Source organism: Symphalangus syndactylus, chromosome 17 (assembly GCF_028878055.3).
Source record: "Symphalangus syndactylus isolate Jambi chromosome 17, NHGRI_mSymSyn1-v2.1_pri, whole genome shotgun sequence".
Lineage (NCBI taxonomy): Eukaryota > Metazoa > Chordata > Mammalia > Primates > Hylobatidae > Symphalangus > Symphalangus syndactylus.
The window spans coordinates 46,252,044-46,267,343 of NC_072439.2; the positions used below are offsets into that span (position 1 = coordinate 46,252,044).

At 41.5% G+C, this 15,300-nt stretch overlaps 1 long non-coding RNA gene across 2 annotated transcripts in view; it reads right to left on the reverse strand.

Moving 5' to 3' along the window:
* The window catches only part of LOC129467035 (uncharacterized), a 116,172-nt gene that overhangs the window by 77,759 nt on the left and 23,113 nt on the right, over positions 1-15,300 (reverse strand). The window contains exon 1 of one of the 2 annotated variants that reach the window (XR_010116420.1): positions 8,839-9,113. The exons of the other annotated variant lie outside the window; for it this stretch is intronic. This is a non-coding gene — a long non-coding RNA (uncharacterized lncRNA). Of the gene's footprint in view, positions 1-8,838; positions 9,114-15,300 lie in introns of those variants that run through there. 2 annotated transcript variants of the gene reach the window in all.

Here is a 15,300-nt window from a genome sequence, read left to right on the forward strand (position 1 = left end):
CTCCCCTGCTCAGCACAGAGCAAGCTTAGAGAATGCCCGCCTTTAGCCTCTCCTGAGGAGGGAAAGAATTGATCATGTGTCCAGTACTGTAACTCCTCCAGGCCTTCGCAGAGAACTTGCATCTGTCTCATCAGTCCTGAAGCTCTAATGGGTTCAGTACAATCTAGTCACCTGGAGGAGAGAAGAAACAGTAGCTCTGGCTAGTAGATGCCATAGCTCTCCCCTACCCATGGCTTAGCACAGGGCAAATAGGCAAAACACAGCTAACTGCTTCTTCCTGGGGAGGGAAGGAGTTGGAAGAGACCCTCATAATTTATGACTAGGCTGATTGGTGGGGGTCTTCACCTTTACCATGCCAGTTTATGAAGACTGAGAGAGGTACCCGCTTTGTCTAACATGTAGACACAACACAGGGGGTCAAGAAAAATGAAGCACTAGGCAAAGATGTTCCAAACAATGGAACAAAATAAATCTTCAGAAAATGACCTAATGAAACCGTTATTTAACTTGTCTGATAGAGAATTAAAAATAGCTCTCATGAAGATGCTCATTGAGGTTAAGAGAAACAATGCATGAACAAAATGAGAATTTCAAGGAAGAGGTAGAAAATATTTTAAAGCATAAAGAGAAATATAACAGATATGAAGCTGAAGAACACAAATGACCTGAAAAATTCACTAGAGGGGTTCAGCAGCATACTGGATCAAGCAGAAGAAAGGATCAGTGAACTCAAAGACAGGTCACTGTAATAATTCCATCAGAGGAGCAAAAAGAAAAAAGAATGACAAAGAGTAAAAGTAAGCCTAAGAGAATTACAGAACACCATTAAGCAGACCAAATATGTATTGTGAGAGTTTCAAAAGGAGAAGACAGAAAGAATGAGAAAACTTATTCAAAGAAATAACAACTGACAGCTTCTCAAATCTGAGGAAGGGAATGAATATCCAGATCCAAGAAACCCAAAGGGATGCCAAATATGAACCTAGGGAAATCCATGGGCCAGGCACAGTGGCTCACTCCTGTAATCCCAGCACTTTGGGAGGCCAAGGCGGGCAGATCATTTGAGGTCAGGAGTTCGTGAGAAGCCTGACCAACATGATGAAACCCCATCTCTACTAAAAATACAAAAAGCTGGCCATGGTGGCAGGTGCCTGTAATCCCAGCTACTTGGGAGGCTGAAGCACGAGAATCACTTGAAACTGAGAGGCAGTGGCTGCAGTGAGTCAAGATCATGCCACTGCACTTGAGCCTAGGCAATAGAGCAAGACTTCATCTCAAAAAAAAAAAAAAAAAAAAAAAAAGAAAGAAAGAAAAGAAAAAGAAACAAAAAGAAATCCACACTGAAATGCATTATAATCAAATTGTCAAAAGTCAAAGACAATACTAATTTTGAAAGCAGCAAGAGAAACAACTTGTCACATACAAGGGGTCCTCCAGTAGATTATCAGCAGATTTTTCAGCAGAAACCTCACAAACCAAAAGGGAGTAGGATGATATATTTGAAGTACTGAAAGAAGAAAACCTGCCAACCAAGAATACCATACCCAGAAAAACTCTCCTTCAAAAATGAAACAGAGATAAAGCAGAAACCTCACAAGCCAAAAGAGAGTGGGATGATATATTTGAAGTACTGAAAGAAGAAAGCCTGCCAGCCAAGAATACCATACCCAGAAAAACTCTCCTTCAAAAATGAAAGTGAGATAAAGACTTTCCCAGACAAACAAAAGCTGAAGTTCATCACCACTAGACCTACCTTAAAATAAATGCTTTAAAAAGTTCTTCAATTTGAAACAAAAGGGCACTAAGCAGTAACTCAATAGCGGAAGAGTGTGAAAGGTATTGGTAGAGGAAGCATAACTTATAGCTTGTTACTGGCAACACACAATTTGCCATCTGCTATAATTTCTGACCACTGATCTGCTTTTACCTGATATAAAAGATGTTTGTGGGCTGGACACAGTGGCTCACACTTGTAATCCCAGCATTTTAGGAGGCCAAGGTGGGTGGATCACTTGAGATCAGGAGTTCAAGACCAGCCTGGCCAACATGGTGAAACCCTGTCTCTACTAAAAATACAAAATTAGCCAGGCATGGTGGTGGGTGCCTGAAATCTCAGCTACCTGGGAGGCTAAGACAGGAGAATCACTTGAACCTGGGAGGTGGAGGTTGCAGTGAGCCGAGATGGTGCCACTGCACTCCAATATGGGTGACAGAGAGAAACTCTGTCTCATAATAATAATAATAATAATAATAATAATAATAAAAGATGTTTGTGAGCAGGAAAAAGACCTCATCTTTTTATCATCAGTTTCTATCAACTCAAAGGTCCAACTGAAAAGATAATGCAAGTAACTAAGCATACCATGTAGCAGCTAACTGAAGGACAATGACCAAAATACCTTATCGAGTTTCTGATTGTTTAAAAGTTATTACCCAAAAAGAGCCCGTTTTGTAGGATAACAAAAGTAGAACAATTCAAGTGTTGCACTGCTATTGCCATTCATATTTAGCTTGGAGATAACAAGACACACAAAAATAACACTCCTCTGTCTGTATTTAGCCTGCAATCATATATGTCTAATTAAACTGTATTCAGAACTATGCATGTAAATCATGATAAATCTTTGAGATCCAAATTAAGGCAATGGGATAGTCCTGGTCCGAAAGCCAAATTTAAAATCTAGGTCCATGTCCAACTAGAAAAGATCCTCAGTACTTTTCTCAGGTCATTTTATAATACTGGAACCATTAGGAGCATCCCTTTAGAGATTTTGAGACAACATATTTGACTTTGCCTCCTTAGAGTTTCTAGAGTGACAAAGCAATTGTTTTCTTTTGTTTTGTTTTTTGAGATGGAGTCTTGCTGTTGCCCTGGCTGGAGTGCAGTGGTGTGATCTCGGCTCACTGCAATCTCTGCCTCCAGGATTCAAGTGATTCTCCTGCCTCAGTCTCCCAAGTAGCTGGAACTACAGGCATGTGCCACCACACCAGGCTAATTTTTTTTTTTTTTTTTTTGAGATGGAGTCTTGCTCTGTCACCAGGCTAGAGTGCAGGGGCGTGATCTTGGCTCACTGTAATCTCTGCCTCCTAGGTTCAAGCGATTCTCCTGCCTCAGCCTTCCCAGTAGCTGGGACTACAGGCACACACCACCACACTTAGCTAATGTTTTGTATTTTTAGTAGAGATGGGGTTTCAGCATGTTGGCCAGGATGCTCTCTATCTCTTGACCTCATGATCCACCCGCCTCAGCCTCCGAAAGTGCTGGGATTCCCCCGGCCTAATTTTAGTATTTTTTGTAGAGACAAGGTTTCACCATGTTGGCCAGGCTGGTCTCAAACTGCTGACCTCAAGTGACCTGCCTGCCTCGGCCCCCAAAGTGCTGGGATTAGAGGCATGAGCCACCATGCTTGGCCCAATTGTTTTTTTAATTTGATGATAAGGAGTCTTCTGATATTTAGACCCCTGCTCAGTATAACACCAAGAAAATCCCAGAGGAAGGTATCTTGGTTAAAAGATTATGTTTAACATAATAATCAAACAGTAATAATATTTATTTCTGAAAAAGTAAACTCAAATACCAGGGTTAGGGTGGCAGGAGAATTTATTTTCATGGCATACCTTTTTACCCTGTTTAAATAGTTTAATATGATACATATTAATTTTCAGAAATAATGATCATGGACTTTTCAAATAGTATGGCAAAAAAAAATAACTTCTTATATTCGATTTCCATATTCCTATATTCGAAACAAACTGCTACTTTTTACTTCAGAATTATGCATATGTCTTGAGAATAAAAATCTCATCCTGTCTGACTTTTGGGGCCCAGGGTTGTACAACAGTTTTCTATGTGAAGAAGTTATAAAGTCAAATAAGTCCCTCATTCTAATTTTTGGCTCAAACCAGGACCATGTATACCCAAAACAAAGAACTGCATAACTGACAGCTCAAGACTTCCATGGTTGCTGGTTGATCAGTCACCTGAACAACTCAGAACTCTGCTTAGAAAGTAGACAGTAAACACAAAATCACAATGGTGTCCCATGGGTGATGCCAAGCAATATTGTGGGCTTTATCCTGCCCTGGGTCACAGCCTCAAACACAATATTGAGTTGCAAGCATAATGTAAGTCCAGGGTGGAAGCATGCACAGAAGTCGGACCTCCCCTCTTTGCTTTCTCTTTCAGCAAATGCCTAGGGAAATTTTCCTTCTTAAGGCTATTACTATTATCTTTATTATTAATGCGAAAATAACAATGTTGAGAATTATAATCATTGTGATGATGCTAATAATGACTAGGATTAATCAGAAGTCTGTTCTGGCCAAGTCCTTTTCTAGTATTTTAAAGGTATTTTCTCATTTAACTTTCAGAACAACTCTATGAAGTTTTATTTTTTTCATTACACAAATGAGGAAATTGAGGCCTAGTGAGTTACATAACTTGCTTAAGCTCTCACAGCAACTAAATGGCATAACCCATGTCGAACTTTTAGATTGTTTGACTCCAGAGTCTAGTTTCTTTTTTTTTTCTTGAGACAAAGAGTCTCATTCCATCATCCAGGCTGGAGTGCAGTGGCGCAATCTTGGCTCACTGCAATCTCCACCTCCCAGGTTCAAGCAATTCTCCTGCCTCAGCCTCCCAAGTAGCGGGGATAATAGACGCATGCCACCACACCCAGCTAATTTTTGTATTTTTAGTAGAGACAGGGTTTCACCATGTTGGCCAGTCTGGTCTCGAACTCCTTACCTAAAGTGGTCCACCCGCCTCAGCCTCCCAAAGTGCTGGGATTACAGGTGTGAGCCACCGCGCCCGGCCAACTCCAGAGTCTATTTTCTTAACTTGTACTTTTAGCCATTCTAATCTTCAATCCCAGTAGTGAAATTAGTTGCATAATGCATGCCAACAAGAGAATCCGAGCTCTTTAGAGTTCTAAAAATCTCATTAGATTGTTTTTACATTTACTTTTTGGTCAATCTTGAATTATCTCAGGGAAGATATGTATATCTAGCCCTCTTGGGTTACCTACATGATTGCTTTGCTAATTTTTTTTTTTTTCCCTTAGGATTCACGTCCTATCCTATCAGGGAAGGAGGGAAACCAGAAGAGGTAAAAGATAGATCAGTCAATTGTGTTACTATAGCAGCTTTGAGTACAGCTGAAAGGCTTTGAAACTAACACATAAAATTAAGCTTCAGGATTATCTGCTTCTTTAGTACTTCATTCATCTGGATATAATGAGATGAGTCAGCCAGTAGCCAAATCTCACTTACAATTGTAATGTAAGTATTAAAAGGAAAAACTTTACATATTATACTTCTGCCACTGTTGCCCAAATAATTTTGCATGATTTATGTTTTCTTTTTATGGTTGGAATTCTGCAAATATAATTTATGAATAGCATTTAATTGCTATTATAAAGGCAAGCTAATATATTAATTACTTTCATATCTATTTTTTCCTTTTGCTTTACTATAATTTTTCAGAAACTAGCCATATTAATAATCCAAAACTTATGCAGACAAATCAGAATCTGTCTCATATGTAATGATTTCTAGACATGACGATCCACAATTTCCCTTGATATTCCTTTCCTGAATTTTTCAGTACTCATTGAAGGAATTTCTCTCTCATATCTAAATCCTATTCCTGTGGATGAGACGCATTTCTTACTGCTCTATCCCTGGGAGAAAGAGAGTAGCTTGCCATAGCAACAGGGAAGGGTTACTTTATATACTATGAAATGTTCTGAGTTTTATATATGTGGAAAAGATCCAGAAATTAAATTTTAATAAGCCTCCAGATTTGGGCAGCAATCAAAGGTTTTCTCTATAGCAACAATTACACACATCACTGATTTGAGATCAAATATTTATGTCTTCTCCTACATGCTAGAGAACTAGCATTTCGCTAGTTACTGTTATTACCAGGGCAATTCAATAGAGGGCAAAAGAGACTAAAAATGTCATTTCACATTGGAAATTGTAAGAAAAAGCAATAACAAGCCTGGAAAAGATTAAATGCCATTGGAAATGAGTCTAAACTGAAATAAAATACTGTATTTTAGTAGATTTTAGTAGGGCTATAATTTTAACTTCTACTAAAAAAACTGTCGTTTTGCCTATCGCTGAAAAGAAGACACAAAAGAAGACAAAAAGCCTGATGCTGGCAGGAAACAAAAGCTCTTCCTCATTTCCTAAAAGTACTTTCTTTTCTAGAAGTATATTGTTTGAAGGAGACTCTTCCATTATGCCTTGGGGAAAATGTAACCATTTTTTTAAAAAATGAAATATAAATGATTCTCCCCTTTGGAAAAACTTTGTTTCCTTTGGTGCTGTTAACATAGAAAGCAGTGACAGAATAATTTCTGCTCATGGCAGGACCCCATCAAACAATACCAATGTCTCATTTACCTTAAAGGACTAGAGTTTGCTTTGCATTGCCAGCAATATCAACATCACCATTATCACCACATTATCAATTGCTATACTGTAATATCTTTGGGTGTGCAATCTAGCAGTAAATTGCTCCTGCACCAAGTACTTTTCCAGAACTATTATAGAGCTACCTTTGAAGAATTTGTGATTTAGGAACTTACACTAAATTATTATATCCCCATCTTACATGACTTTATTTCTTTTCTGTTCACATTTCTGGGGATTTTACTTGGTTTCAAAGAAGCTATAAAATTCTGTTATTTATTCTCAGTGGGTTCCAAATACACAACCCAACTGGCCTCTCTGGGACCTCAATCTCCACTGGGGCCTCTAAAATAGGAATGGCTGCAGTGAGGATATAGTCCTTGGATGAACTGCTTGTATAATCCAGATCAGCAGGCAGGGCTTGGCGAGAAAAGGGAACTGGTCATGGATGGCAGGCAGTTCTAGGTGAATGGCCTGCCTGGCCAGAGTTCAGAAGAGGGAGAGCACACTGGGTCTACCTGAGTCTGGAAAGGCTTCACAGAGAAGGATCTTGAAGCAGGGGTAAGGTTCACAGGGGGCTGAGAGTGGAGGAAAGTTGATCTCCAGATGATGTAAATGTGAAGATGATGTAATGTGAAGTAATGGGTAGATGGAAGGAGCAAGGAATGTTCAGGAAGCTGTAAAGAGACCTGTCTGGCTATGGTAGTGTTTATGAAGACAAGAAGTAGGAGGTAAGGGTGAACAAGCAGGGTGTAGCCGGCCTTGAATGGCAGGCTCAGAGATCTGAATTTCATTCTCCATTCATGTGGGAGTTGCTGAAGATTTCTGAAACAGGGAAGTGACAGGATGAAAGTGCTGTTCAAAGAAGATGAATGCGGAAGCTAAATGATAGTGCCCAACTCCCCATCTCTCTGGGAGGGTTAGAAGCTTAAATTTGACAAATGCCAATTAGCAAACCCAGATGGATTTCACATAGATCCATTCCCCTTCCAGCTTTTTATGGTTTTTCACTTCCCTAACTCTGCTCAAGCCCTTGCCATGCCCCCTTCCTACTCCCTCATTCTCCCTTTGAAAAGCCCTATCACCAGCCACCCAGCCTGCCAGCTCATGCCTGTAATCCCAGCACTTTGGGAGGCTGAGGTGGGTGAATCACCTGAGGCCAGGAGTTTGAGACCAGCCTGGCCAACATGGTGAAACCTGATCTCTACTAAAAATACAAAAATTAGCTGGGAATGGCAGCGCACACCTGTAATCCCAACTACTCGGGAGGCTGAGGCAGGAGAATCACCTGAACTCGGGAGATGGAGGTTGCAGTGAGCTGAGATCACACCACTGCACTCCAGCCTGGGTAACAGAGTGAGACCCTGTCTAAAGAAATGAAAAAGAAAAAGAAAAAGAAAAGAAAAGCCCCATCACCTGTGTACAACTTGGGTTGGAGTTCAACTCTTCCTGTCAGTAGTTATTAAATAAAATCTGTTTTACCATTTTAACTGATGTGTGGCTGTTTTTCTTTGACAGAGGCTTGAGGTTTAAACAATTTGAGGAACCTTCTTTAAGAAAAGGAATACAAAATTACAAATACAAAACTAAATATGTGGCTTTGGAAGGGGCATATGCAAATGAGGGCCCCTGAGCATAAGTAACCTTAGCTTCACGATAAATCTTCATCTGGTTGACCAGATAGACAAGGTGTCTGCTTTCTTGAAGCTTAGGTTCTAGAGGGAGTGGAGAGGAGAGATAGGCAATAAGCAAGTACACAAATGGGAATTTTTAGAGAATAATAATTACTCTGAAGCAAGTAAACTGGCATGGTAGAGTGGGGAGGAGGAGAAGAGAAAAAGAAGAGCTCTGCTTTCAGGCATGGTGGCTCACACCTGTAATCCTAGCACTTTGGGAGGCCAAGGCAGGTGGATGACCTGAGGTCAGGAGTTCGAGACAAGCCAAGTCAACATGGCAAAATCCTGTCTCTACAAAAATACAAAAATTAGCGGGGCACCATGGCGTGTCTGTAGTACCCAGCTACTTGGGAGGCTGAGGTAGGGGAATTGCTTGAACCCGGGAGACAGAGGGTGCAGTGAGCCAAGATCGCACCTCTGCACTCCAACCTGGACAACAAAGCAATACGGTCTCAAAAATAAAAACAAAAAATAAAAAAGAAGAGATCTGCTTCCAATGGGCTGTCTGGGTAGGTCAACTGCATTCCAGGCAGATAGTATGTCTGAGCGACAGGTATAAGCCAAACGGCAGGACATACCAAGTGGAATAGAACATGAGGTCCAGGATATTAGGCAGGAGACAGATCATGTAGGGCCTTGTAGGCTACTGTGAGGTTCAGAAGCTGGATTTAGTTTTAAGCACTTTGGTTATCTATTGCTACATAACAAACTATCTCAAAACTTGGTATTTTAACGCAATTACCATTTTATTATTTCTCACAATTCTGTGAGTTGACAGGCTCAACTGCGTGGTTCTTCTGCTTGGTGTGATGTCAGCTGGGACCACAGTTAGTTGAGGGTTCCACTAAACTGGACAGTCAAGATGGCTCAGTCACTTTTCTAGCACCTTGGCAGAGATGACCAGACAGCAGGACTCTGCTGGACACTGGCACAACTGGACTCTCTCTCTCTCTCTCTCCGTGTTGTTTCAGGGTCTCTCTAATGCAGAGATATCCAATCTTTTGGCTTCCCAGGGCCACACTGGAAGAAGAAGAATTGTCTTGGGCAACACATAAAATACACTAACACGAATGATAGCTGATGAACTAAAATTAAAAAAAAAAATCACAAAAAAACTCGTAATGTTTTAAGAAAGTTTACAAATTTGTGTTGGGCCACATTCAAAGTTGCAGGCTGCATGTTGCCTGCAGGCTGTGGGTTGGACAAGCTTGCTCTAATGTGATCTCTCCAACAAGATACATAGACCTCTCATATGAAAGCTCATGGAATCTAAAATTACAAAAGTAGAAGCTGCTGAGACTTCCTAAAGCTTCAGCTTTAAAACTGGCACAGTATCACTTCTGTGTTCTACTGGCTCAAGTGAGTGACAGCACTCAGATTAAATGAGGGAGGTGAATACATGAGCATGTGAATATGGAGAGACGTGGTTCACTGGAGGCCAGCTATTACAGAAGCCACTTACTTTTTAAAAGACCACTCTGGTTGTGGAGTATGAACTGCAATGTTAAATGAGCTTAACAATAACCCATGTTGGGCACAGTGGCTCACGCCTATAATCCCAGCACTTTGGGAGGCCGAGGTGGGTGGATCGCCTGAGGTCAGGAGTTCGAGACCAGCCTGACCAATATGGTGAAACCCCGTCTCTACTAAAAATACAAAAATTAGCCAGGCGTGGTGGTGTGCGCCTGTAGTCACAGCTATTCAGGAGGCTGAGACAGGGGAATTGCTTGAACCCAGGAGGCGGAGGTTGCAGCGATCCAAGATTGCGCCATTGTACTCCAGCCTGGGCGACAGAGCAAGGCTCCATCTCAAAACAAACAAACAAACAAACAAACAAAAACAAAAAAACAATAACCCACAACACTCGGACCAACTTGGGGATGAATTGCAGTGAGACAAGAATAGAAATAGAGGTCAGTTAGAAGGCAACGGTAATACTCCAGATAAGACGTGGTGATTGCTTGAACTATGGTGGTAGCTGTGGATATGGAAAGAAATAGATAAACTTGAGGATGGGATGAGAAAGTATATCCACCTAATAGTAATCAATGTCTGGCATATGTTAAAATAAAAAGTAGAGTAAGGCATTAGGACTGTAGTCATCAGGCAGCTATTAAAGATTTCTTGATGGGGAAATTAACAGAAGGAAAGTCATGTTTTAAGAAGATTCATGGGGGAGCAGAGTACAGAGTGGATTCTGGTAGAAACAGAGCGCAGGAGAGGAAGAAAGTCCTGAGGCAGGAGACAAGTTAGCACGTCCATTTTCCCATGATCCAAGGATTAGACACTAAGTCCTAAACCCTAGCGATAGCAGACAATGTGGAAAGGATGAGAAGCCACAAGATGTGAGAAACATCATGAAGGCAGTGTTGACAGTACTTAGTGACTGCTTTGATATGGAGATTAGGAAAAGAAAGGACATTCTTTAGGGAAAAGAAGAAATTAGTGATGGGTCCAGCAATCAGGATTAATTTACCAAGGTTCCAAGCCAGGGTGGTGGAGATAGCTGGTACCACTGACAGAACTAGGAAGGTTAGGAGAGGGAACTGGCTTTGGAGAAAAATATAACATGTTCTCTGCCACACTTGTTGCTTTTGGTAGGGTCATTTAAATAGAAACACTAAGTCAGAAATGCCTTAGAAATACAAGGTTGGGGCCAGGCGTGGTGGTTCACACCTGTAATCCTAGCACTTTGGAAGGCAAAGGCGAGATGATTGCTTGAGTCCAGGAGTTTGAGACCAGCCTGGGCAACATAGCAAGACCCCATCTTTAAGAAAAATTTAAAAACTAGCCGAGTGTGGTGGCACATGCCTGTAAGTCCCAGGTACTTGGGAGTCTGAGGCGAGAGGATTACTTCAGCCCAGGAGTTCAATGTTGCATGCCACTGTACTCCAGCCCGGGTGACAGAGTGAGACCCAGTCTCAAAGAAAAAAAAAAAGGAAGAAATAAGATTGGACCTCATGGGAGAGCCATAGAGGTAGATCCATCGTAATGTACATAGAGGTGCAGGTTGAAGCAATGAGAGAGAAGAGCCCTAGTAGGAATGGGCTGTTGAGGGACAGAGAGAACAGAGGGTCAAGGGCAAAATGTTTTCAAAGTTCAGATGTGAAAAAATGAGAGGACAGGAATGGTTGGTAGAATCAAAGGCTGCAGGCTGGGTGTGGTGGCACATGCCTATAATCCCAGCACTTTGAGGCCGAGATGGGTGGATCACTTGAGGCCAGGAGTTCAAGACCAGCCTGGCCAACACAGTGAAACCCCCATCTCTACTAAAAATAGAAAAATTAGCCAGGCATGGTGGCTAATTTCACATCTGTAGTCCCAGCTAGTTCAGAGGCTGAGGCAGGAGAATTGCTTGAACCTAGGAGGTGGCGGCTGCTGTGAGCCGAGCTCGCACCATTGCACTCCAGCCTGGGCAATAGAGTGAGACTCCGTGTCAAAAAAAAAAAAAAAAAAAAGCATCAAAGAATCAATGATAAAAGCATTGAATTTGGTAACTACATTTTTTCTGAGACAGGGCCTCACTCTGTCACCCAGGCTGGAGTGCAGTGGCATGATCTTGGCTCACTGCAGCCTGGACCTCCTGGGCTCAAGTGATCCTCCTACCTCAGCCTGATCTTTAGTAAGCTTTTAGAAAGCATTTGGAGTGACTGGAGCAAAGATCAAGTAGATAAGATTTCAGGGACAAAGAAAAAGTGAAAGCAGGGGAAAGGGTTTGTGCCGACCGTGGTCCAGACAACTATGCTTTAGTGATTGCGTACAGAAGGAAAGAAAAAGTGTGTATTTCACCATAAGAAGCCCAGCTATGAAGGAACCCATGGGCTTGGGTTATCCATTAGACCTATGCATCACTCTATATAATAATTTACTTACAAAGATGAGAAAAATAAATAAAAACAGGCAAAGCTTGTGACATAGAAACAGTAGTTTAAAATAGACATGGTGTTTCTTTTCTGCTCTGAAATAGAAAAAGTTCCCCCAACCTCTGCCTTTTTTAAAAAAACTGATCACTAGCTGAGTGTGACAGCACATGCCTGTAGTCCCAGCTACTCAGGAGACCAAGGTGGGAGGATTGCTTGAGGCCAAGAGTTTGAGGCCAGCCTGGGCAACAGAGCAAGACCCCATGTCTAAAACATTAAAAAAAAACAACAACTAGTTAATCACTGTTTCTTTGCCAAGAATAAGAAAACACGGTTTATTCCTCTTTCAGCCTAACATATAGTTTCAAAGATCGCTGTTGGTAGGGGTTGGGTGGTAAGAAAGCTTTGAGAAAAAAGAAGACATTTTACTGTTTTCCTAACTAACTCTTCCTGCATTAGCTAACTTTAAGCAAACTTATAGCTTGCTGCACCATACAACTTTAAAAATATCTCCTGTTACAGATTTGGCAAGGACATGGCAGGTTTGGTTTCCTTCCCTCCTTCCCTCCCTCCCTCCCTCCCTCCCTCCCTCTTTCCCTTCTTCCCTCCTTCCCTCCCTCTTTCCCTCCTTCCCTCCTTCCCTCTTTCCCTCCCTCCCTCTTTCCCTTCTTCCCTCCTTCCCGTCTTCCCTCCCACCCTCCCTCCCTCCTTCCCTCTTTCCCTTCTTCCCTCCCTCTTTCCCTTCTTCCCTCCTTCCCTTCTTCCCTCCCACCCTCCCTCCCTCCTTCCCTCCTTCCCTCTTTCCCTTCTTCCCTCCCTCCCTTCCTTTTTCTTTCTCTTTTCTTTTTCTTTCTTTCTTTTTCTTTCTTTCCTTCTTTCTTTCTCTCTCTCTCTCCCTCTTTCTTTAAGTGGCTATATTTTTTTCTCTAGCTTATATAACTTTTACATAAGTAGTTCATATCAGTCACAAGGCCAGGCTGCTAGAAGTTTAAGATGTTTTCAAGAAAAGCAGAGAAAAAATTGGCATCTATAAGAAAAAAATTTTTAATACCCCCACATTTTTGGGAACTTGACACACAATTCCAACTGTTTGTTCCTAAACTATACCAACGAAATTTTTTTATTTATTATTTTACATTGCAGACAGACAGATAACAGGACCAGAGTTCTCTAGCTCTTGTGTCTAAGAGATAGTGACATGGCATTGGATTCAAGCAAATCTGAGTTTAAATTCCTGCTTCATCACTTACTAGCTATGCCAGAGAATACTAACTGTTATAGTGTTCGTTATGACCTTATGTTTACTAATTAGTAGAATCTCCTAAGTTTCAGCTGGGCACATCACTACTCAGCCATAAGCTCCATTTCCCAGCCTCCCTTGCAGCTAGATGGGGCCATGCAGCTAAGTTCAGGTTAGCAGGATGTAATTTGAAAGGATTTCCACAATTTAGGGGCATCTACTTTGAGACAAAACTACTTGCCTTGAATATTGTCTTTCCCCCTTCCCGTAGGCTGAAATATGACTATGATGGTGACCTAGCTTTGGCCATGCAGGAGATGACAGTGGCAAGAGTAAGAAAATCTGGGTTTCAGATCGACATCATGGAGCAGAGCTGCTCCAGCAACCTGAAATGCATGCTCACAGTGGCCTGTTAAGAGGGACAGAAATATAAACATTAATGAATGAAGTCACTATATTTCACAGTCTCTTTATTACAGCAGTTCAGACTATAACCTTGAAAATATCCTTGTTATGTGCCCTTTGTGTTTAACCCCTCAGAACCTCAGTTTCCTCTTCTGTAAACTGGGGATAATTTCTACCACACATCCACGGTATTGAAGACTAAATGAGAAAACCAGAACCTCACATGAGAGGTGCCCAATGAATACAGCTGATCCACCAACAAGATTCCCCACTAAATCTCCAGTGTCTAGCACAGTGCTCAGCACACAGTATGCCCTCAATAAATATTTACTGAAAGAACAACTACTGAGCCACAGGCCAATCAGAGTGGAAGTTGTAAGTGCCCAGAAATCCTGAGTGATAACACTCCTACTGTGAGGATTAATTGATGCCACATATGTGAAAGTCCTTAGCAAATGCATGACTCATACGTAGTAAGCACTCAAATAAAAGTTTTCATCAGACTGTAAGCTTCTTGAGGATGAGTTCTGTGTCTTGTCCACCACTATGTCCCAAGTGAACAGCCCACAGTAAGAGTAAGTAAATATTTGTTGCATGAGGAGAACACTGATATACAATGGGTGAGCTATTTTTATCCCCATCAGGTACCTTCTTCCCACAAAAAAGAAAACTGACATACAAAAGTTAAGCAATTTGCCCAAGTTGACAGAGCTTCTAAGTAGCATCGTAAAGACTTAAGCTAAATTTACCCTTACTAGGTTCATATTTGGAGATCTTCTCATTTTCGACCTAGGTAGATATTCTTTTTTTTTTTTTTGAGACGCAGTTTCACTCTTGATCTTGTCACCCAGACTGGAGTGCAATGGTGTGATCTTGGCTTACTGCAACCTCCACTTCCTGGGTTCAAGTAATTCTTCTGCCTCAGCCTCCTGAGTAACTGGGATTACAGGCGCCCGCCACCATGCCCGGCTAGTTTTTGTATTTTTAGTAGAGACAGGGTTTCACCATGTTGGTCAGGCTGGTCTCGAACTCCTGACCTCAGATGATCTACCCACCCTCGCCTCCCAAAGTGCTGGGATTACAGGTGTGAGCCACCATGCCTGGTCAATACTCTTTTTCTAGAGCAGACTTTAGGACAAGTATGAGGAAAGAATTGAGAAGAGGAAGCTGAGTTGGAATGTTTTCTCTCATTTTACAAATTTGCTTAGCACATAATATGAGGGTACTCAGTGCTTAGCAAATCTGTAAAATACATAACCCTACAGCAGGGAACATACTTCCCACTCCTTGCTTCTTAGAGGGCCTACACTGTTTAAAAGCATCTCCTCTCATTTTTTCCTACTATTTATGTATAACTAGACCTTTTGGATCCCTATGGAAAAACAATTCAACAACTTTTTTTAAAGACTCATTGTTAAGTGACCAGATTAACAAACATTCAGCCTTTAGCCTTGGGTAGTATTTATATCATAGAAGAGATAAAAGGAGAAGCCACCAGCAGGGCTATCATGTTCTTACTCTAGCTGATTTGAAATGCCCTTACACTTTCATCATAACTACCAAAACAATAGATGAGTCACTGATCCTCAGCAAGATAAGTCACTGTTCTTCAGCAAGGGGATAAGCAGAACTAGTTCTCCTATCAGGATGAGGAGTTAATTAAACGGTTTGGTTACAGTGGGCTTGAGGACATGCTGAT